Source organism: Chinchilla lanigera, unplaced genomic scaffold (assembly GCF_000276665.1).
Source record: "Chinchilla lanigera isolate Chin_1 unplaced genomic scaffold, ChiLan1.0 scaffold00071, whole genome shotgun sequence".
In the NCBI taxonomy this organism is placed as follows: Eukaryota; Metazoa; Chordata; class Mammalia; order Rodentia; family Chinchillidae; genus Chinchilla; species Chinchilla lanigera.
In genome coordinates, this window is record NW_004955472.1 from 10,849,910 (window position 1) to 10,869,983 (window position 20,074).

The 20,074-nt window shown below is 45.4% G+C and overlaps 1 long non-coding RNA gene across 1 annotated transcript; it reads left to right on the forward strand.

The window, feature by feature from the left end:
• Window positions 1–812: 812 nt before the first annotated feature.
• LOC102003861 lies at window positions 813–4,471 on the forward strand. Its single transcript, XR_263568.1, has 3 exons — window positions 813–1,440; window positions 3,108–3,260; window positions 4,434–4,471. It is a non-coding gene; the product is annotated as an uncharacterized LOC102003861 (long non-coding RNA).
• Window positions 4,472–20,074: the final 15,603 nt, after the last annotated feature.

Genomic DNA, 20,074 nt, shown 5'->3' on the forward strand with positions numbered 1-20,074 from the left:
CTAAACAGCACACTGTACAACCATGCAAGTTACGCTATATAATCACTTTTAAATAAGATGAAGTATTGGAGGTACAGCTTAATAGACTGTTTACCTGGTGTGCATGAGGCCCTGGGTTTAATCTCCAGAACTGCAAATAAATTTTTAAAAAAATGAATACATAAATAAGATGAAACTGGAGTTAGGTTAGAATCCAGAACTCAAGTCACTGATTTTAAAGCCATGTTCTTCTCCCAGGTCACCAATTGCCTCTGCTTATATTTGTGGCCAAAGCACTTCTTTGTAGAAACTGTTTAATAATGGGAAACTGACCTTGCATCCCGGAATCTTTAGAGTAAGCTAATGGAATCAATATTGGTTTATGGTGTGGTAGTGCTTCTGGTCTAATGTCTGATCATGCCATCCTTTCTCACTCCTCCTTTTAGAAAGCCTCACATTAAGTGAGGCTATTTGCATCATAAATTATTAGCTATTAGATCCCAGTAAGTCAGCCTGGGCTTTCAGCATTGCTGACTTTTCACTGTAGGCCAAGCACTATGCCATTAGGATGATAGATGGGAAGGTTTCTACCTTTTTCTTTGAAGTTTACAGTCCTCAGAGAAATACAAGATAACTATTTATTTTTCTATTTATGCAAATCATATATACATACAGAGTGATAAAAACATAAAACAACATATGGTTTAGGTGAATTTCTGTAAGTGCTGCAGGTATCTCTGGATACAAAATAGCATGGCTGCTAATAACGTGGCTTCCTCTGCAGAGATCACAGTGCTCGATCACTTACAAATAAAGAGGTAAGGGGTGCTGAGGGATGGGTGCCACACTTACACTTACACACTAATGTTCTGTCTTTCTCATGGCAAGCGTCATTTTAAAGAAGTTTGATCAAGTGTGAAGTGACGGGACAGAGCAAAACTCTCTTGGAGGATCGGCCTGTCTTCCCAGGCTAAAACCACTCCCAAACATTGACTCGTATCATGCAAAAATTTTGAGTTCGCTTGGAGTTCACAGAGGCTCAAGCTACTGAATTAGAGCTATTTAGAAGAGGCATAGAACTAGATTCTAATTAATGAACCTGATCATCACCCTTGTTAAGTGTGGTTGTAGGGAAGATAAAGAATTAAAGGAAACTAAAGAAGAGGAAAGATGAAGAGGAATGGGCTCACAAGTCAGCAGCTTTCACGTGCACGCCAGCCCGGGGGTTTCATGCCCTCTTCACAGCAGCTCTCTGCTGTGGTGGGGAAACCGAGTGTTTAGAGATTAAAGGAGTTGCCTCACGCCATGCAGCCGATACTCAAGCCTTTCTGATGCAGTAAAAACAGACTTTCCTACCCCGGTGGGAATCTTCCCTGAAAGATTCCGAGTCGCTGACGAGGGATATTTGCAGACTCTGGGCACATCCTGAATTGATATTTGCCAGAACCGTGCAAACCAAAGGTGAGCAATGTGAGCAGATGCAGCTGCGGCTGCAGCGCTGTTTTCTTTCCTTCCAGGCTGCTAAGCGATAAGCACAGTCCTCACTTTACACACCACGCTTCATTTGCAGCTCCAGTGCCTATGGTACAGAAAGCAATTAATTTACCCAATATTATCTAATTTTTGGCATGTACTGAATGCAGCCGGAGAGACTAAGCCAGGATCCTATCAAGGACTTGTGCCTGTGTCTGTGCAGAGGGATGTGCAGTTGCCATAGCAGCAATCAATCTGCTAAACAACTGGTAACATAAACTGATTCAAAGGCAAAGACTGATTCGGGTCAGGGAATTGCACTCTATAAAGAACAACTTCTCAGTGACTTTTAAGGATTTTTTTTAGCTTTTATAGACAGCCCTAGAATATATGGTGAGTGACTGCTCAGTTGCAAGAGGGTGTGCGCTGCCTCAAGAGGAGGACAGTGTGCTGTTCTCGGGAAGTTCGGGTAGATAATTCTGTGGAACGGCCGTGAAATTGCTCTCCCACGGCATGTCAATTCCCAGAGGCGCAGGAGGACCAGTAGCAAAAGTAATAGTGTCCACTTGAGTTCTCACCGCGGCCTGGGATGCCTCTCAGTGCTCCACACGTACTTAGACAGTCCTGCAACACCCTTCAACAGATGTGGACGCTGAAGTCAGCATGCCCGGAGCTAAATGATTGCTCAGGAATCGATTCGGGATTCAGACTCAGGCTGGCTGGGTGTGGGTGCTGTGCCCGCTCCATCCTGCCGTGCTGCTCCTCTTCCTTGAACTTTCCCCAGAATGAAAGGACAGTCCTTAGTTCTGATTCTGCTTTGTGTAGTGTGAGTGCTACTAACTGTTTCTAATTCAACATAAAAAGTAAGTCTCAGGCCAAGAGGACGTGGCACAGCTACAGGTACCACTCACTAGTTTGGGTGCTTCAGATTGTTAATAAAAAGGTCTGTTCTTTTCCTTGGGTTTTTACAACACTATTCAGTATTCCAGTTGTCTCCATTTTGATCCTGCCTCCCTGCTGGGTAAGCCTGTGCCAGGGAGAAAGCAGTGTTTAGCTAGAAGGGATGGTGTGTTATAAAGTCATGAAAGCGCTGACTTGATAAGTGTGCATGGAGTTATGGATTTTGCTAATTTCCACCTGTGTGATCTTGGGAATTTTTCTTCAGTTTTTGAAGCCACACTTTACAATGGGGATGATGATGATAATGTTGATATCAATTAACTCTCAGTTGACTAAAGTTCTTTTGGGATGAGATAGAAGAAAAATTATCTCTGGCTTAAGGTTTAAAGGTTCCTGTAAGGTTCCCTTGCACTAAGGAATATATTCTGTCATCCCTATATCCTGATTTTTAGCTATATTTTTATTTCTGCTTTTTGGCTTAGAGACTGTCGATTAAATATTTGCAGAATAAATTAAGTCTAGGAAAGCATTCAATAGAGTACCTGTCTCATGGCTGTGATTTAATAAATATTAGTTTTCTGTTTAAAAAAAGCCCAACATTTATTCGTGAATTCTTCATCTTCGTATCTATTTTTTCATCACTAGTTTGATTCAGTTCCTCAGAAGGACTTGAAGCTTGGATGTCTGGAGAAAGGAGAGTTGGACTTCGGATGTACACTTATATTTTCTGTCGCCTCTTTCTGATCCTCTGGCAGGAAGTCAGCGTTGCTGACTGAGGTCCTGGAAGCCTCACCTTCCCAGGCCCTGCAGCTGGAGAGTTTGGGTCAAGACCCCTGGAAATGAACTTCATGAAATGCGCAATTTGACACAGCTGTGCCAGCTGGAATACACCTCTAAGAGCTGAGTAGGTGAGTTCATTTCGAGGATCCTATTGTTTTTCACTCTCTCAGCTAGAAGGATAGCAATTTCTAGTGAAAAGGCAGCCTCCAAGCCAGCCCTTTCCACATGGACTGTCAGGGGGTTATGAACGTCCTCTGTGCAGGGCTGGGTTGCATTTTGTGCTTGTAATGTGAAGGTAAGGAGCCTGCCTGTCCCTTCGCATCATTCCTCTCCATGAGGTGGCATTTTTGCATTGACCTATAGCCCCTCCGTTGGGTTTCTGTGTACGGCATTGCTGCAGTTTGTGGCTTCAGAATAAGTGTTCCTGTGTGTGGACACTGATTTTTTTTCTTTTAACCTAGAATGCAAATGAAACCTGCGCCTGCTATCTGCATATCTCTAATTAGACTACCTGCACAAATCTACCTATTGACGTTAATAGATTGAATCCAAGTCTGCAGCAGTCTTAGAGGGAAAATAAGATTGCCTTGCTGCCCAAGTTATTGTCAGTACTTGGTCTGAATGCAGATAGATTTCCCAAATTCAAGAGAACAATGATAGGCAAGGGTTTCTGAGACCCTGGAGGCAGAGTGTAATCATCACACAGGTAAATTATCCCTGCCGTGAGAAAATTGGAGCGGTAAATGAAACATTAGTCCACTTCACTAGGAGGTCATGTATGTTACGGGGCCGCAGCAGCCTTCTTCTCTGATTATAATTAGAATTGAGGCTGCCATTCATGCCTTCACTGTTTTGTGCTTTTTATATTCTGCTGAGCTTTGTTTTACTTCAGCTTCTTTGCGTTCTTCCAATTAAGCCCAAAATTGGCAGTGAAGACAAAATACAAACGAAAGAGGGGGGTGAAAGTAGACAAAGGCAATGGAGAATAAAGTTGAGAAATGCTCCTTCCTTCCTCTCCTGGCAGCTGTGGTGAACCAAGGAGACACTGAGCCGGTCTGACAGGGAACCATTAACTCACCTGGTTTGAATCCCTGGGAAGTCCTCAAAAAACTGTAGGGGCAGTTTGTTATCTGACCCATCCTCTCCTCATCCAACCTAGCTGTTCAAACTCCAGGACACACCTGGGCTCTTCCATGTGCAAAAATATTGGATGACATCGATCAAGGTTTGCTAGATGCAGGACTTACTGTTCTAAGTGTTTCTAATGAGCTTTTTAAAATAACTGTTATCACCTTTTACAGAGAAGAAACCTGAACCAGGAGACAGCGTAATACCGCACGAAGGTGGCACAAGGTGGTGGGAAGAGGACTCACACCCAAGCAGTCAGGCCTAAATGCGTTCTTACGTTATTTTCCAAATAGGAGCATCGACTCCACCATGACAGCACCACAGTTACTGTATTATATTGCATTTCCTTCCATCGTTTGAAATAAATATACTTTAAAATATGTATTATTCAAATCATACTTTAGAGTATCTTTCCCTTCTGTCAAAATTTTAAGTGAACATTCTCCCATGCCATGATAAGGCCTTCCTTTGGGTGATGTGAAGTAATTAACTATCTCCCTGTTGTTGGACAGGTAGGGTATTTCTGGTATGCACATTTTGTTTGTTTGTTTGTTTTTTTTTTCCGGTACTGGGGATTGAACTCATGACCTTGAGCTTGCTGGGCAGGCGCTGTGCCACTGAGCTAAATCCCCAGACCCAAGGTATGCACGTTTTAACAGTGGAGTGAAGTGCTGTTTTGTTCAAGGGAGTAAATGAATTTTTTGATTTGTACAGTTGGGAAGGGTGGCATTTTGAGGGACAAGAAGTCCTTTGATCTAGACTTACTCTTTTTTTCAGATTGTCATTTGCACTTATTTCTATACATTCTCTAAGGCTTGTATTACTCATGCCTGCTTTCTTCTGACATCTGTACTACAGAGAAGCGTAATTGTTTTTTAAGACTAACCAACTGACTGACAGTAAAGCTTATCGTATTTGAGAGTTGCAGTGGGCATCTTTTGATATAGTATAGTTTTGGGGTTTTCTGGAAAATGGTGTTTTCACTTTGTACTTTACAGGAAAAGACTTGTATTCTTTGTGTTCTATTCTCTTTTCTTTCTTTCTTTTGAGTATAGGGTGTCGCTGATGTGGACTCTGTGATCCTCCTGTCTCAGCATCTTTAGGAGGTGGGATCACCTGGGGGTGCCACCAAACCAGACTAAGAGCTTTCTGTCAATGCAGTCATGCACCTGGGTTTCATACTTGTGTGTGTGTGATACTTCATGAGCCAGAGGAGAAAAGAGCTTAGAGTCAAACATGGCTGGTGCCATTAAGGATCTATGAGTTGTGCCAATGATAGGAATGAAGACAGTTATGATTTTCATGATACGTGCTGTGATATATATGGATGCAAAGGGTTCTGGAAACCCAGATTAATTATCGTGTCTTCTAGAAAAAACGGGTCTCAGCAAAAGCTATGGGTGAATGACATATTGGTTAAGCTCAGTGTGGAAGACTGAGTAAGTGTATAGAGGCAGGTGGTGCTGGGGGAGTGCACACCTCAAGAGGAAAGAGTTTCATACAAAGGCACAGTGGGCGGGCGTTGGGAGGTGGCTCAGGATATACACGTAGTGCGAGAGGCCCCAAGTAGAGGCAGCATCACAGCTGAAGATGAAGTGAAGGAGGTGCAGGAATGGGATTATGGAGAGTAGTTGTCAGTTCTAGAGGTTTCTGACTTTATTCTCTTGGTACTGGAGCATGTGCAAGGCATTGTAGCAAAGGGCCCTGACCTTGTCTGTCAGGCGCTCACAAGTTTGGAAGGGAAATCTTAGGTACCAGGAGGGCTACCCTTTACTCACCTTTCCTTCTGCCCATGCTTTGTAACGTAACTTTTCTTTAATGTACTGGACTCTGGGAAGTTTCTTAAATGCCTTTATAATATCTGAATATGAAGTTTCTCAATTATTGGTGTCTATTGGAGCCACTTTGGACATCTGCAGTTAGTTCTGTCCTGCACTACCACATTGTAATCCAGTCTGGAGAACCCGTGTTATTGGTATACATTACTTAAGGTCGGTTGGCTGCTGTAAGAATCACTACCTGAAGCTCTGTAGCTTAATGCATTTGCTGCCTTCCATTATAGTTGAATACGAATCAGGGCTGTTGGGGGGGATGTGCTTTCTGCAGTCATCCAGGTCTGGGCCCCTAAGACATCGATTCCGATTTCACTGGCCGGAGCTCAATCTCAGGTCCACACATGGTGAGGAGGGGCTGGGAATGAGCATGGGGACGGCGTGCCTAGAAGGAAAGGCAGCGGGATTTGGTGAACACACAGGTGCAGTGTATGCAGTGTATGCAGTATGATTTAAAAAAACAAAACAAAACTATAATAAGTGTTTAAATTTCAAAGACGTGTTATAGTAAAAGACACATTACCGTCAACCTCTGTCAAAATGCTCCTCCTCTCTTGAACACACGTATCCATTGTTCTTGATGCTTTCTGAAGCAGCTCTCCTTTGTGTTCTTACTTGTGCTGTCCTGAGTGCCTCAGTGCTCTGCACTGATTCAAAACCTCTGCCTTTCACGGCCACTGAGTGGAGGAAAAGCCAGACCCAGGGATGCAGTGGACGAGGACTTGCTCCGATGCTTATACTTGACAGACGTAGCCGAAGTGTCCTGAGTCAGTTCTGGGCAACAAGGCAGCCACGAAAGTACAACTGAAGACACAGAGGAGGACTTGGAGCCAGCTGCAGAGCGCGGGAAGAGCAATGGGGGTGCTCACAGCGAGGGGAGTGTTGCGGGAGGGTTAACGGCGCCCTGACCTTCACTGCAATAATTTTTTTAAAATGTAAGCAGTAACGGGGTTTTGGATCACATCCCGTCTGTGCACATGACTAGAGCTTAGTTTTTACTTTCAGTGGAGCCATCACCAGAACTACGAAGCCCGGCTTTCCAGGCATGGTGTGTACTGTTCTCACAGCTATTCAGTCACTTATGAAATTCTTCTAATCCATTTTCAGATTTCTTTTTTTTATTCTGGCTTATTTTCCAAGATTTGTTAATTCTGTGTCTTATTCACAATTTATGTTCCATCTTTATTCCTATTTGGAAGAAGCTCTTACAAAGTAAAAATGTTTAGACCTTCTCCTCTAACTCTGATTTTGAACTGATGATTGTGAATCAACTTGGAAATTGTGCATGCAAAACTGAATATTTTATCAAAATCATTTTCTCTGCTAACTGAGTGGCATCTAGGTAGAAGGTCGCTCGTCGGCCTGTGAGCTGGCCGCTGGTACGTGGCCGTGTGCGAGCTGCTTGGGAACCCGAAGTGGCAGGAGAAGCAGTTCAAGGCCAGTGTGGACAACACAGTCAGACCCTATCTCAGGAGGGAAAAAGCCCAGACAGAGCTAAAGAAAACCCAAGAAACAAAGCAAAGCAAAGCAACAGCAAAAAGCACAGTGAAAATGGTTATGGCAGTGTGTTCAGATTATATTTATAACAGAAAAAACTGGTCAAAAGTATTTTTAGTTTGATCGGATTTATCCGTGTGAATGTGTGACTATTGTGTCTTTCCTATAATCTCCATATACAACATTTGCTGCTTTTTCCCCGCCCCCTGCACTAATCAGTCTGTCGTATAAATCATGCGTTTGTTTTATTCTGTCACCTCCACACCTGCCGTACTTCATTCTGTGCAATCAGGAATGTGTTATGGGGAACATAATTAGCACTGCCAAGAGACCAGGGTTGAAACTGCATCTCTTTGTGGTGGCAAAAAGAGATACTGTTGGGTTAGGAAATCAGTTTTAATTTCAAATTATAACTGGGGCGACTGTAAATACAAGGGGTAAGGGTTGTTGGAATACAAAATATAGTTTGGTAATATCATCTTGCTATTAATGGGCCTTTTTCTTCCTTTGTCCTTTCTACCTTCAGCTCCCCTACGCCCCTTCCTGGTCCGTGAGTGTAGGAGAGCCTGAGTAAGAGACAAGGCGCGGGGCAGCCCCTTTGCCACCAGGGTGATGCCTCCAAAGAAACAGCAGGCTGTTCATTCCTATTGGACCGTCAGCGCAACTCAGGTGACACCGGCCGAAAGAGGGCTCCCCTGAGCTGAGGTTTGCCAAAGCTCCTCCAGCCGCTTGCTTCGGCACTCAGGTTCGCTCCCTGCCTTTGACCGCTCGCCATTGTGTCACAGTGCCCTTAAAGTTACCCATGCACAAATGATTCTACTCCGGACACTTCGCACAACTCCTCCTACTGTGTCATTCGTGTCTGAATGAATGAAGGATTGCATATGTAAGCACTTAGGTTTCTGTGCTGATTCCTAGCTCCATGCTTGTGGTAATTTGTTCATGACCAATCATCATAGCTACCAAGTAAAGATGGCAGTACTAATTGCAGGGTCATTCTGAGAAGTGGGGCAATGTATACGCAGCCCCTAGGAGAATTCCCACTGCCCGATACAGATGAATCGATAGTTCTGCACTCTAGGGGAACACTGGGGGCTTGGAGCAGAGGAGTGACTGAATGAACGTTGTGCCTTAGGGAAGATGAATCTGGTGGCATGGTGCAGAAATGAGAAAGGGAGGGAAAATCTGCTGCGGTATCGTGGGTCTGAGGTGACAAGGTCTGAACTAGCACCTTGGTTAGTGAGTGTACTCCCAGAGGGCCCTCCGGGTGGGCGGCTCTTTGAGCTATTTAGGTGCCATATGAAGGCAACAGAACATCATTGAGCGCTTCTAACTCAGCTGTTGGCCTTCTTGCCAATAGGTGCCGGCTGGGTTTAGTCAGGCTCGTAACCAAATGGGGAACAGTGACTCATTCAGACCCTATCATAAAGAAGGTTTATTTTAAGGACATCCTCCAGTTCAGTGCAGTTGAAATAGAAAAGCCGTGAGGATCCAACACCGTCACTCTCTCCCTCTTGAAACTCACCACTTCACAGGCATGCTATGCCTGTTTCTCTATATTTCAGCTTTTATTTTTTGCTGATGACTTTCTAAACTCCTTCAGTGCAAACGCCATGGTGTAGGTGTCTGTCTCAGTTATCATCGTGGCATTTAGCATGCACCTCGTGCTAAACCAGCTCATGTGTCCTCGGTCTGGCCAGGAGTGCGCTTGGGGCCTGTTTCTCCCTTGCAGACTAGAGGACTAGACTAAAAAGGAGCGCTGGGCCAAGAAGAGCGTGACTGACAGGCGCAGGACAGAGCAGTTGAGAGGGTAACGCATGCTTGCTAGTGCTGGTAGAAAAGTGGGTCCCATCTGTTGGCATCAGTGTGTGCCTGCGGAGATTGTTTAAGGATCACCTGAGTAAAGGTAGCGAGGCGGTCATCTGGTACTGTGCTCCGTGAGTAATGAGCTTAGAATTCCTGGAATAACTTTGACGCCATCTATGTTCAAGCACCACAGTAGGTGCTGCAGATACAGTGGTGGACATGATCAAGCCCCTGCCCCTGTGTAACTTACTTTCTCTTGGTTGAATCTCATGAAAAGGTAAGCAGATATATGATGAATATCAACTATATACTTAATGTCAAATGTATGATTAATTTCAAGATATAGGATTAATATCAAATATAGGATTAATATCAAATATATGACTTAAAGTCAAGTGGGGATAGTCTTATTATGAAGATAAACATGATAGCACGAAGAGCCAAGGATCTCCTGCCCCACTTTTTCTTCCATGTGGGCACAAAGACAGACTGTTTCTTAGTACAGTTCGCTGTAGTTTGACTCAGTAGCCATTTGATCAAGTTCAGGCCGATGAACTGTGAGCAGGAGTGATGTACAGCACTTCTAACCACAGCCTGTGAGATTCCTTTTGGGGTCCTCTATGTTCTTTTCCCTTTCGTCTGACTCGGAGGGAGACAATTCCGGGGCAAACTTGGGCCACTGTGTGAAAAGCAGTGGAGCCCATAGAACATTTCCAATCTACAGTTGTGTCTGTGAGAAATAAATTTAAGTTGTGTGAAGCCTGTGGTTCTCAAAGTGGGGTCCCTGGGCCAGCAACAGCAGCATTGCCAGGAGTTTTGGTCCATTTGTGCTACTGCAATAAATTACCCAAAACTGATGATTTATAAATAATAGAAATTTATTTATTACCCTTGTGGAGGCTGAAAGTCCTCTAGAAGGTGAAAACAGATTCAATATTGCCCGAGGTTGACTTTTTATTCCTAAAAATGGTGCCTTAAACACTGTTCTCACATAGAAAAGGGGGCAGATGGTCAAAGGGGCCTCACTGAAGGGGCCTCACTGCAGCCCTCTTATAGCTGTAATCCCATTCATGAGGGAGGCTACGCTATCACCTCCTAAAAGTCCCACTTCTTAATACAGTTGTATTGGGAATTTAGCTTTAACCTGAATTTGGGGGGAGACACCAACACTCAAAGGAGGGTACCTAGGGACATGTTACAGATGTACACTTTGGCCTCCACTCCAGATGTGCTGATCAGAAACAAGAAGAGTAGGGCCTAACAAACTGGGTTTTAACAAGCTCTCCAATGAGCAGGATATATGCTAGAACTCAGGACTTTAAAATCACCAAGATGGCGGGGCTTCTGTGCTACAGCAGCTAGCATTATCTTAACCAATACAGAGAGCAATTTGAATTGGAGCTGTGACCTTTAATTAAGAGAGAGGGCAGGAGCCATCACATGGTGCAGGAGAAGATCACTGTACACACTGGGAACCAGCTGCATGGAATAAGTCCAACGTTTTTGCAGAAAAATCAAGTGGCCAGTGTGGCCAGTGTGAACGTTTCGAGGAAAGGATGGGGACGAGACTGAACAGGAAAGACAGAGCCACGTCACACAGGCCGGAGCATGAGAATGTGGCACCTCTGCTCTTGTAAGTGCTGTTATATATTCATTCTGGAAACCTTACAAACCTTTTATGTGGCTAAAATACATACAGTAAAAATGGTACTACTGAAAGCATTGTAAGTGTACAGTCCAGTGGCTTAAGTACATTCACGGTGTTGTGAAACCATCACCACTGTTCCTAGAACTTTTTCATCCTCCCAAACTGTGTACCCACTAAACAACAACTCCCCACCCTCTCCCACACCCTGTTCCTCGATTACCTGCACCACTTCACAGGCGTGGTACGCCTATTTACTGCCTATCTCTGTGAACGTCTAGGTAATTCACAGAAGTAGAATCATATACTACGCATCCCAATATCTCAAGCTTTTTAATGTAGTGTAACATTTCCAAGGCTTACCTATTTCGTAGCATGTGTTAGTTTCCGTCTTTTTGAAGGCTGAGTATTATGTTTTGTGTGTATGACACATTCTGTTTGTGCATTCTGATATTGATGGGAACGGTCAGTTTGCACTTTGGGCTGTTGTGAAGAACGCTTAAGGACTGTTAGTGTGCAAGGATGACTGTGCTTGAGTCTCTGCTTTCAATTCTGGGTCAACAAACTTTTTCAGTGCCCTGGTGCTGTCTACTGAGAAAGAAATGTCTAGGACCTGATCGGATCAAGGCATTCATCCTAGTGAGGGAAGATGTAAATAAAAATCAGTTGTAAAATATTGGAGCAGAAGAAGAATGCTTACATGGCTCATGGAGGACCCCTGGGTACGGGTCAGGAAAGGTTTCCCGGAGAGGCAGTGCCAAACTCTCTCTCAAAGAGGAAAGTGCTCAGGTGACGAAGAGAAGAAGGGCGTTTTAGGTCGAGGGTAAAGCACGTGAGTATGGAGAGGCTTGGGCTGTCCCAGGAGGGTGAAGGGTGGAGGCTGAGAGTGGGAGAAGGTGCAGAGATGAGGCTATAGAGATGAGCAGAGGATCTGGCAGGAGATGTTAAGGAGCCTGACATGAATCCCTTAGGGCAGTGATTCTTAATCTTGACTGCACTGGAGTATTGCTCAGCAGCTCTCAAAAAGCATTAGCGCCAAGCCCGAGTTCCACCCCCATACACTCTGGTTTAATTGGTCTGGGTTGGGGCCAGGACATTGGCATTTTTGAAATTTCCCCAGGTAATTCCAGTGCACAGCCAGGGTTGAAAAGCACTGCCTCAGGCAATGGGGAGGCTGTTGGAGGGTTTTAAGTGAAGAAAAACAAGATCAGACTCTTCTTAACCAAAGTGAATTTTATAGCTGAGGGGGCCTCCTTGGGGAGGGAGGCCCTTGCCTGTTCTCTGAGACTCATTTTGTTCCACTGTAAAATGAAGATACTACCTACATAGCTCATGGGCTGTGTAAGGATTGCGCAATGCTGCATTTTGGCCCAAGATGGCGAGTGTTCTTTTTAGGACAATGTGACAGTATTGAGGACCTCCGGACAGGGTTCCTTATTCACAAGATTCTGAGGCCCACATGAGGGATGACCTTAGAGTGCATGGTCCTTTCACCTGAGAAAGACAAAGACATCCTTCCATTTGCATGGCTCAGCACCCCTGCCGTGGAGCTATCTGGGGCGTTCAAGCTCTGCGGACCTTGGCTCTCTAATGGGATGGCTTGGAGTCTCGTTCCCTTAACGGGAGACTTCCTGATGAGCAGGATGAATTTACAGCGTATTTGACCGGAATGAAAAGTAAAAGCTGATGCAGCTGTGCGTGGTAACGATGCGCAAGAGCAAGGCAGCACCTGCCTGCTGACTTCATCTCAGGCTCCATGCTGTGGCAGCAGTTGTGTGTTGTTTGCTGTTTCCATGTCTTTCCAGAGCAAAAATGCTATAGCAGAGCCATTCACCTGCTGCATTCCCAACCCTTCCCAGGAGAAAGGAACCACTGCATTCACATAACAAAGAGGAAGAAACCTGATTTTGATTTGCATCTGTTCTTAGGGCACATCTGCCCTTTATTTTTTAGGGGGAGAAGTCTTTATCTTCAGAGTTTGAACTTTGACATCTTGAATCAGGTGCTTAGTCATTCTGTGCTTTCACCACACTGTGTCTTACATGGAGTATGAAGCTGTTGGAACTGACTGTGCTAGGAAGTAGGAGGGTGAAGATGACTGGAGTGGCCTTAGGACCTACAAATTTGGTGGCAGGGGCGAGGGTCTCAGCATCTCTTTTCCCCTATAAGTTAACATAAAGGTCTGGTAACTTTCCTGTCTTTATATTTATAATTTTTTTTTCCTTTGGTACCAGGAATCAAACTCAGGACCATACACTTGCCAGGCAATATCCCTGGCTGAGCTATATCCCTGGCCCTATATTTATGATTATTACATATTAAAGTTTTCCTGTAGTAGTAAAATTCCAAGTTTCTCCTGCCCCACTGACTGGAGGTGAACTTGACATGCTAGTGTTGTGGGATGGAGGCACCCAGAACACCCATGTGCTTGAAAGCTACCCCAAGGCTCTACATAACCTTTGCACTCTTTGCATTCTGAGTGCATGCACAAAATCTAAATTATTGCATTGATTTATGTATACCTCTTGTCTAAGTTATTTTTCTCATTGTTGAGGCAAAATACCTGATACCCAAAGTTAAAGGAAGAAAGGTTTATTTATTTAGCTCAGCTTGTAGACATGTCCATCCATAATCTGCTGGTTCCAAGACAGGGTGGCATGGCAGAGGGGCATTGCAGAGGAGAAACAGTTCATGGCAGGCAGAAGGCAGCAAGAGCAGCCACGTAGCAAGCAACAAGCAGCAAAAGTGACCACAGCAGCTCTCTTTCTGTCCCTTTTGCTTTATTCAGGCTACCTACCCTTAGGGCAGGCAGCACTCACACCATGTGGAGCACCCTTAATCCTAGCATTGTACCATGAATCAGTATTAGCATCACACACTCTAGATCCGTTCACCTTCAAAAAGCCCAACCTATGACCAGTGAGGCTTTGGGGGGACCTCTAGACACAGCCATAATGCCTCTGCTCTCTTCTGTTCATGTGGATAATTAACTAGTTGATGGCAAATATTGCCATCTGAAATCCAGTGGCCTAAATATTAAAGGATGTAGGATTTCTTTTCAGATAGACTAACCTTGTAGATTTATTTTTAGGCTTTACACTTTCTTTCCCAATAAGCTGTTTCTCCATTATCTTAAAATAGCATCATGGGGTTAACAGAGTATTCAAGGCAAGCGCGTCAGCCTGTGGCTGTCTATGGGGCTGTCCTGGAGTCGTGGCTCAGCGGGGAGCTCTATGATTCCTAACCTCAGTAACAGGGCCTGGCCATGCATGCATGCTCCGATGATAGACCATCTGTGCCCTGCCTAGTGCCAACTCATAAAGTACCTCACTTGACAAATTAGAGGTGAGGCTTTTAGATTATTATGAATGTAGAAAGGATCCCCTGTTAAGCCAAAATGAGGAACTAAGAGGAAGGACCCTATTGAAAATTTGCCAGACAGGTTGTGTATATTACCTCTTCAGCCCTCACTAACCTTGTAAACCAGGAATTTTTATCTGTATCTCACAGATGGGCAAAATCAAGCCCCCGATGGCTGAACAATGTACTGAAGATCACACTGCTAGATTGGGTGGCACCAGAATTGGAAAACTAGGCTGATGTGCTGGGTTTTCACTGGGGTATCTCAATGTGCAGCTGCTGACATTTAGGTAATTCTTTACGATGGAGGGGCTGCTGTGTGTGCTGTAGAGTGTTTAGCCTTATCCCTGGCTTCTATTCTGGTTCCCAACACCATCCCTGCCTCCAGTTCAGCGTAACAACCCCAAATGTCTCCAGACCTAGTCATGTTTCCCCTGGTGGTCAAATCACCCCATTCCCAGTTGACTGTTCCTCTCCCTTGTCCATACCAACGTTTTCTTATTCAATTCTTACAGCCACCCAATACACGAAAACTACGATCGTTCCCATGTTACAGATTTAAAAACAAACCTAAAGAAATTGTGAGTGAACCAAGGTTTGAGAGCTTGAAAGTAGCTCTAATTTTTCCCCTGTAGAACAATTGAAGGTGGTAGGAGGCTGCATTAGCCAGGGCTCGATACCACATTGGCACAACGGTTTTACTGCTTTGCAAGGCATATGAAACCTGCGAAAATTCAGATTCTTGACAGATTCAGGCCCATTCCATCTGTAGTGGCTACGGAAATGTGTATCATAAAAAACACCTACATTCTCTGGGCAGAGGGGTCCAGGGGCCGTAAGCTGAGAAGCACTGAACATTGTACCTTGCTGAGTTGGAAGTGACTCCAAAACAAAATTTCAGGAGAAGGAATAGATATGATGATTAGAAAAGGAAGAGGTTTAGAGTCGAACTGACAAACTCTGTTCAGAATGCAGTTTAATTTCCAGGGCAGGAACTGATGATGTCTTTTTCCAAGTGACCTGCAGTGCTGGATGGAGGACTCTCCTCCAGACCGCCAGTGTTACGTTCGGTGCCTTCAAATCGCTGCCCAGCTCTGGCTCAGGTTTCATCTCCAGGCCGAGTGGGTCTCTCTGCCTGGTTGGGAAGCTTAGTGCATCCTGAAGTTCTAAAAATGGCTACAGCGAAACAAAAACAGCTGTGTCAACTTCCAATTTCCGCTCGATTCAGATTCACACTCTGCCGCCTCTCCTCTCTCAGAGGCCCGGGACCCAGGCGCGTGCACATGGACACACACGTGCGCGTTCTCCACCTCTTCTCCTTTCTCAGGCACTGGAGCCCTGGGAGGGACATGGGCAAGCATACAGTACACACACACACACACACACACACACACACACACACCGCCTTTCACTCACTTAAGTTCATTTCTCCACAGAGAAGAAATATTTCTAGTTTTCCAAAAAGGAATTGCAAACAAGAGAAGCTACAAGAGCCCAGACTACAATAAAATGTTACAATATGCTTTCAAGCTGGAGCGACTAAAAAGCTGGGAAGAGAAAGCGACAGTATAATGTCTATTTTTATCTTCAGCTATAATCTACCCACTTGTAGTTTCATAGCTGTCAGGAGGCAGAAAAGGACATGTAATCAGCCTCTCGTTCTTTCTCTGCTCGTGTCTGCCACCCGTGTGACACGGATGTGGGTGTGTGTGCACATACACAGACATTTTAGCACAACTGTCAGAGTTCCATTCAACTCACACCTCAAGTCTGGCAATTTTAGAAGCTATCCTTTTGTCCTTTATTTCTTGGCCAAACACAAAAGGTGAAAAACAGGTGATTAAAACCCATTGTCTATGGGCCAAGCGGTCATGGTACCATCGGATGGCCAGAAGGACCGGTGTGCACCTGTTAGATTTCTCAGCACTGGACAGAGGGCGAGGGGTGTGCTTCATACCCGTAACTTGCAGATTGCCCTTCGCCTCTGGAGGACGCAAACATGCACTAATAGAAATAACATCACCTTGGACTCAGGAGACCTGAGCGTCTCACCTCCTTCTGCCGTGTACAAGCTCTGTGAGTGGTTAGCTGCTTGATCTAGGCTGACCTCAGAGTTCTCATGTGTAGAGAGAGGACCACCCTACTTGGTGAGAATTTAGGATAATGTAGATAAACACCAAATGTTATCACATAGTAGAAGCTAAAGAAATGTTACTTATTAATAGCATTATTTTGTTATTGCTACTTTATCTATATTATTTTTACTGTCGGTAGTAGTAATGGAAGCAGTAGAGGTACTGCAGTTCGGGGTTTCATTTCTACATACATATTCTACTTCGTTATTTTCCACCTGGTCTTCGCTATGTGGTTGGCATAGCGTGCTGTATGGGGTTGTGAGATGACCATCACGGGGAGGGCAGAGAAATGATCTCATTATGGTGCAGTGGTAAGACTCTGAGAAAGCGTGTGAGCCTTTTCCTTCTCCCTTAACTCCCTCGCAGGGGACGGACATAAACTCTCCGTGGAGAAGCTCAGCCCCTTGCAAGCGCCTTCCACCAGAAGCTCCTGTACGAAGGCTGCAGAGGCAGCTCCGTGTGAGAGAAGGGCCCAAGGATAAGTCTGGGGTAATTCTTCAGAAAGCTCGGCACTCAGAGTCCTATAGACCTCAATTCAGGATCACCGCTGCTGTTTTTTAGCCATGTGAACTCATTCCATTGCTGACGCTTTCAAGGATTTACATTTTTTCATCTGTAAACGATATGTCTAATGAGGATATGGTGAGGTGCGCAGGAGGTTCAAAGTGTGACCCACTCTGTAAACTGGAGGTGCCAAACGGTGCCGCGGGCCACATGACGGCAAGAGGGCAGGACAAGCCAGCCCTCCAAGTCCTGAAGTCCCCAGAAGCATATTAGTTTCTTGGGGCTGCACACTGACTTTTTTTGCATTTGAAGTAACTCAGCTTTGAGTAGAAGTTTCCCTCTGTGCTTTCCTCCCAGCCCGTGTGCAGACCCAGAGCCACACAGTCATTTCTTTGTCTGCAAGCTCATTAATGCAGCACCAACTTCAACAGGAGAGCAGCTGTTTGGTGGTCTGGCTCACAGAGAGGGACACACAGGTACTGCTGCTGCTGCTGAGCATTTGCAGGGTGACAGATTGCCTCAATGAAGTGTCCATGTGCTGCTCCATTATGATGCTTCAGGTCGAGGAAAAAAAAGCCTGGGCCCACCAAAAAGCTTTCACAGATTGGAAAGTGCACAGTTTGGGGTGTTTAGCACTTCAGCACATGCTCTGTGACTGTGCATTCAAGGCAACGTGTCAGAAGGAATTAGTCTGCAGCAGGCCACATATGTCAGCCAGCCGGTGAAGCATTTGCCTGACACCCAGACTAGGGGCTTAGAAGAAAAGGCTGCTCACCTGAAAGGCCCCTCAAGGTTAGCACGTTTGCGAGATTGTCCAGAATCTCATACTGAGGTCAGGTGCTGCTGGGGAGAAGCGTGAGCTTGAGGACGGAAGAGGCAGCCAGGCAATGCTAAGGAAAAAAATGGAACCCCTGTCATTTACTTTGCATCAGGCAGAGAGAGAGGGAGGGAGCTGCACTGCACCCACTGGCATATAATATAGCAACCCTGCCAAGAGGCACCATTAATATCTGCATTTTCAGATTGGAAGGTGAAAGTGAGGAAAGGTCATCTGGTTTGAAATTCATCTAACGAGGGAGTCCCAAAAAGACCTCTCAGAATCTGAGGCCCACTTACCCTCCTCCCTTGGCCAGGCACGTGCGAGGCAGGCAGCGGGACTGTGAACAAACCTGCCAGCACTTGTACACGTACTTCTGAGCTCTTCCAAAAAAGAAAATCTGACAGACACCATCCTACAACCCAGGTACATGTCCCATTCCCACTTGGAATTTCTTTCTAAGCTGGTGGCTCCTTCTTTGAAGACAGTCAGTAAAGGTGAATGATCATGTCTAGCAGCTGGCCTCACAAGCGCTAGAGAGAATGACTAGGAGTGTGTCGCTGAAATGTAGGGAGGAGATGAGCTGAAGTTAAGGGCAACAGTGGTAGAGCGGGGCCAGACGTGAGAGAACTGGAAAGACACAGTGACCAGTTTGATAAAAAGGGAAGGAGAAGAATTTCCAGCTTGGAAACCCATCCATTTCCTAACTAAGTATAGGAGGAGGAAGAGGAATGATTTTCTTAAAAGAAAGAAGGGTCAGTTGGGAAGGGAAGGGCAGAATGTGTTTCCTTCAGGACCTTTGGCATGCTGCCCTGGTCAGGCAGTGAACACAGAGCTTCTGTTGAACAGTTGGAAGTGGTTGTGAACAAACACCCAAACAATCGAGAGGAGACCTGACAAGGAGAGCGGAAAAAGAAGTGGAAGGAGCAGTGAAGTTTATCGACACTTCAAAGGTGTCCAGGGAAGTGGATGCCAAAGAAGCGTCACTTCTATTCCAAGCAGCTCCTTCAGATAATCAGATCTAAGCTGACTAAACATTTACGGAAAGCAGAAGGACAGCACCGTGTTGTGTGGCTCAGTCCTCCCATCCAGGCACAGTGTTCTGAGTGAGCCAAGCAGGCCAAACAAACCACCTATTCGCCCGTCCGTGTATACTCACCGATACACATAGTGTCCTCCTCGCCACACGTGATTTGGGCTGGCTTTGCTGAGCTCTGCTTTGAAGAGTGAATTTGGGAAGGAAAAATTCAAGTAAATATTATACCCTTTACTTACTAACGAAACCCCTATTCTCTGGGCTTCAAGTTCCTGAAGAGCCACAAAGCGTAGAAGGCGGTGAGAGTGCGGTATGGGAAAACAAGAACAGAACACAGATCCTTTGCAACCAAACTCCCCTCTAGGTTTGGTGGCATGAAGACAGCAATTCAAAGAGTTCTTTATTGAGTCTCGTTTCTTTTCTCTGGAGGTGTGTGTCCTACGCCTATGTGTCCATGGGGAAGCTGGGTATGGCCATGGAGTAGCTCAGAGAGAAACAGACAAAGGCAGGGCTGGTCTCGTGCCTACAGAGCTGTGCATGCTTGGAGAAGTCACAGACGTTTCCTGGGTCTCGGTATCTTCAGTATAAAATGAAGCTTTTGGTGCGGACTCCAGGTTTGTCCTCAGTGAGACATCGGAGAATGTTTGTGAGTCACAAGGAACACAGAAACACACTCACACACGTGTTTTGCAAACAAGCAGATTTCATCAACCTGAGATTACTGAAACAAGGTCAAAACAAGCCCACGCTTTCCGTAATAGCTCAATAACCAAGCCTCTTACCCTCCATCTTGTTTCTTCCCCGGGTTTCCTAGTGGTGCCCCAGAAATTACATACAGAGGAGGTGTCCTCCTTTGCTTGTTGCTGCCTCCTGCAAGACAATTAAAAGTCTGATGCAGCCCTCCAAATTGCCTGCCGTCCATGTGGACATCTGGTCAAAGTCATGACTTCTGATCAGATTTGTGCAGAACCCCAGGAGGTGCACACATATCAAGATTGGGCAGACCTCATGCTCTGGCATTTCTAGGGCCTCACTTGATGCCCCTAAGACCTCATAGTAAGCCTCTGCTCCTTCTAGAAGATTCAGTAGCAGTCAGAGATTGGAGGCCTGGAAGCCGCCTTCAGAGTAACCAGTGTGAGTGTGTGTCAAGAAGCCAAATAGTCTCCCTCGTAAGGCTGCATC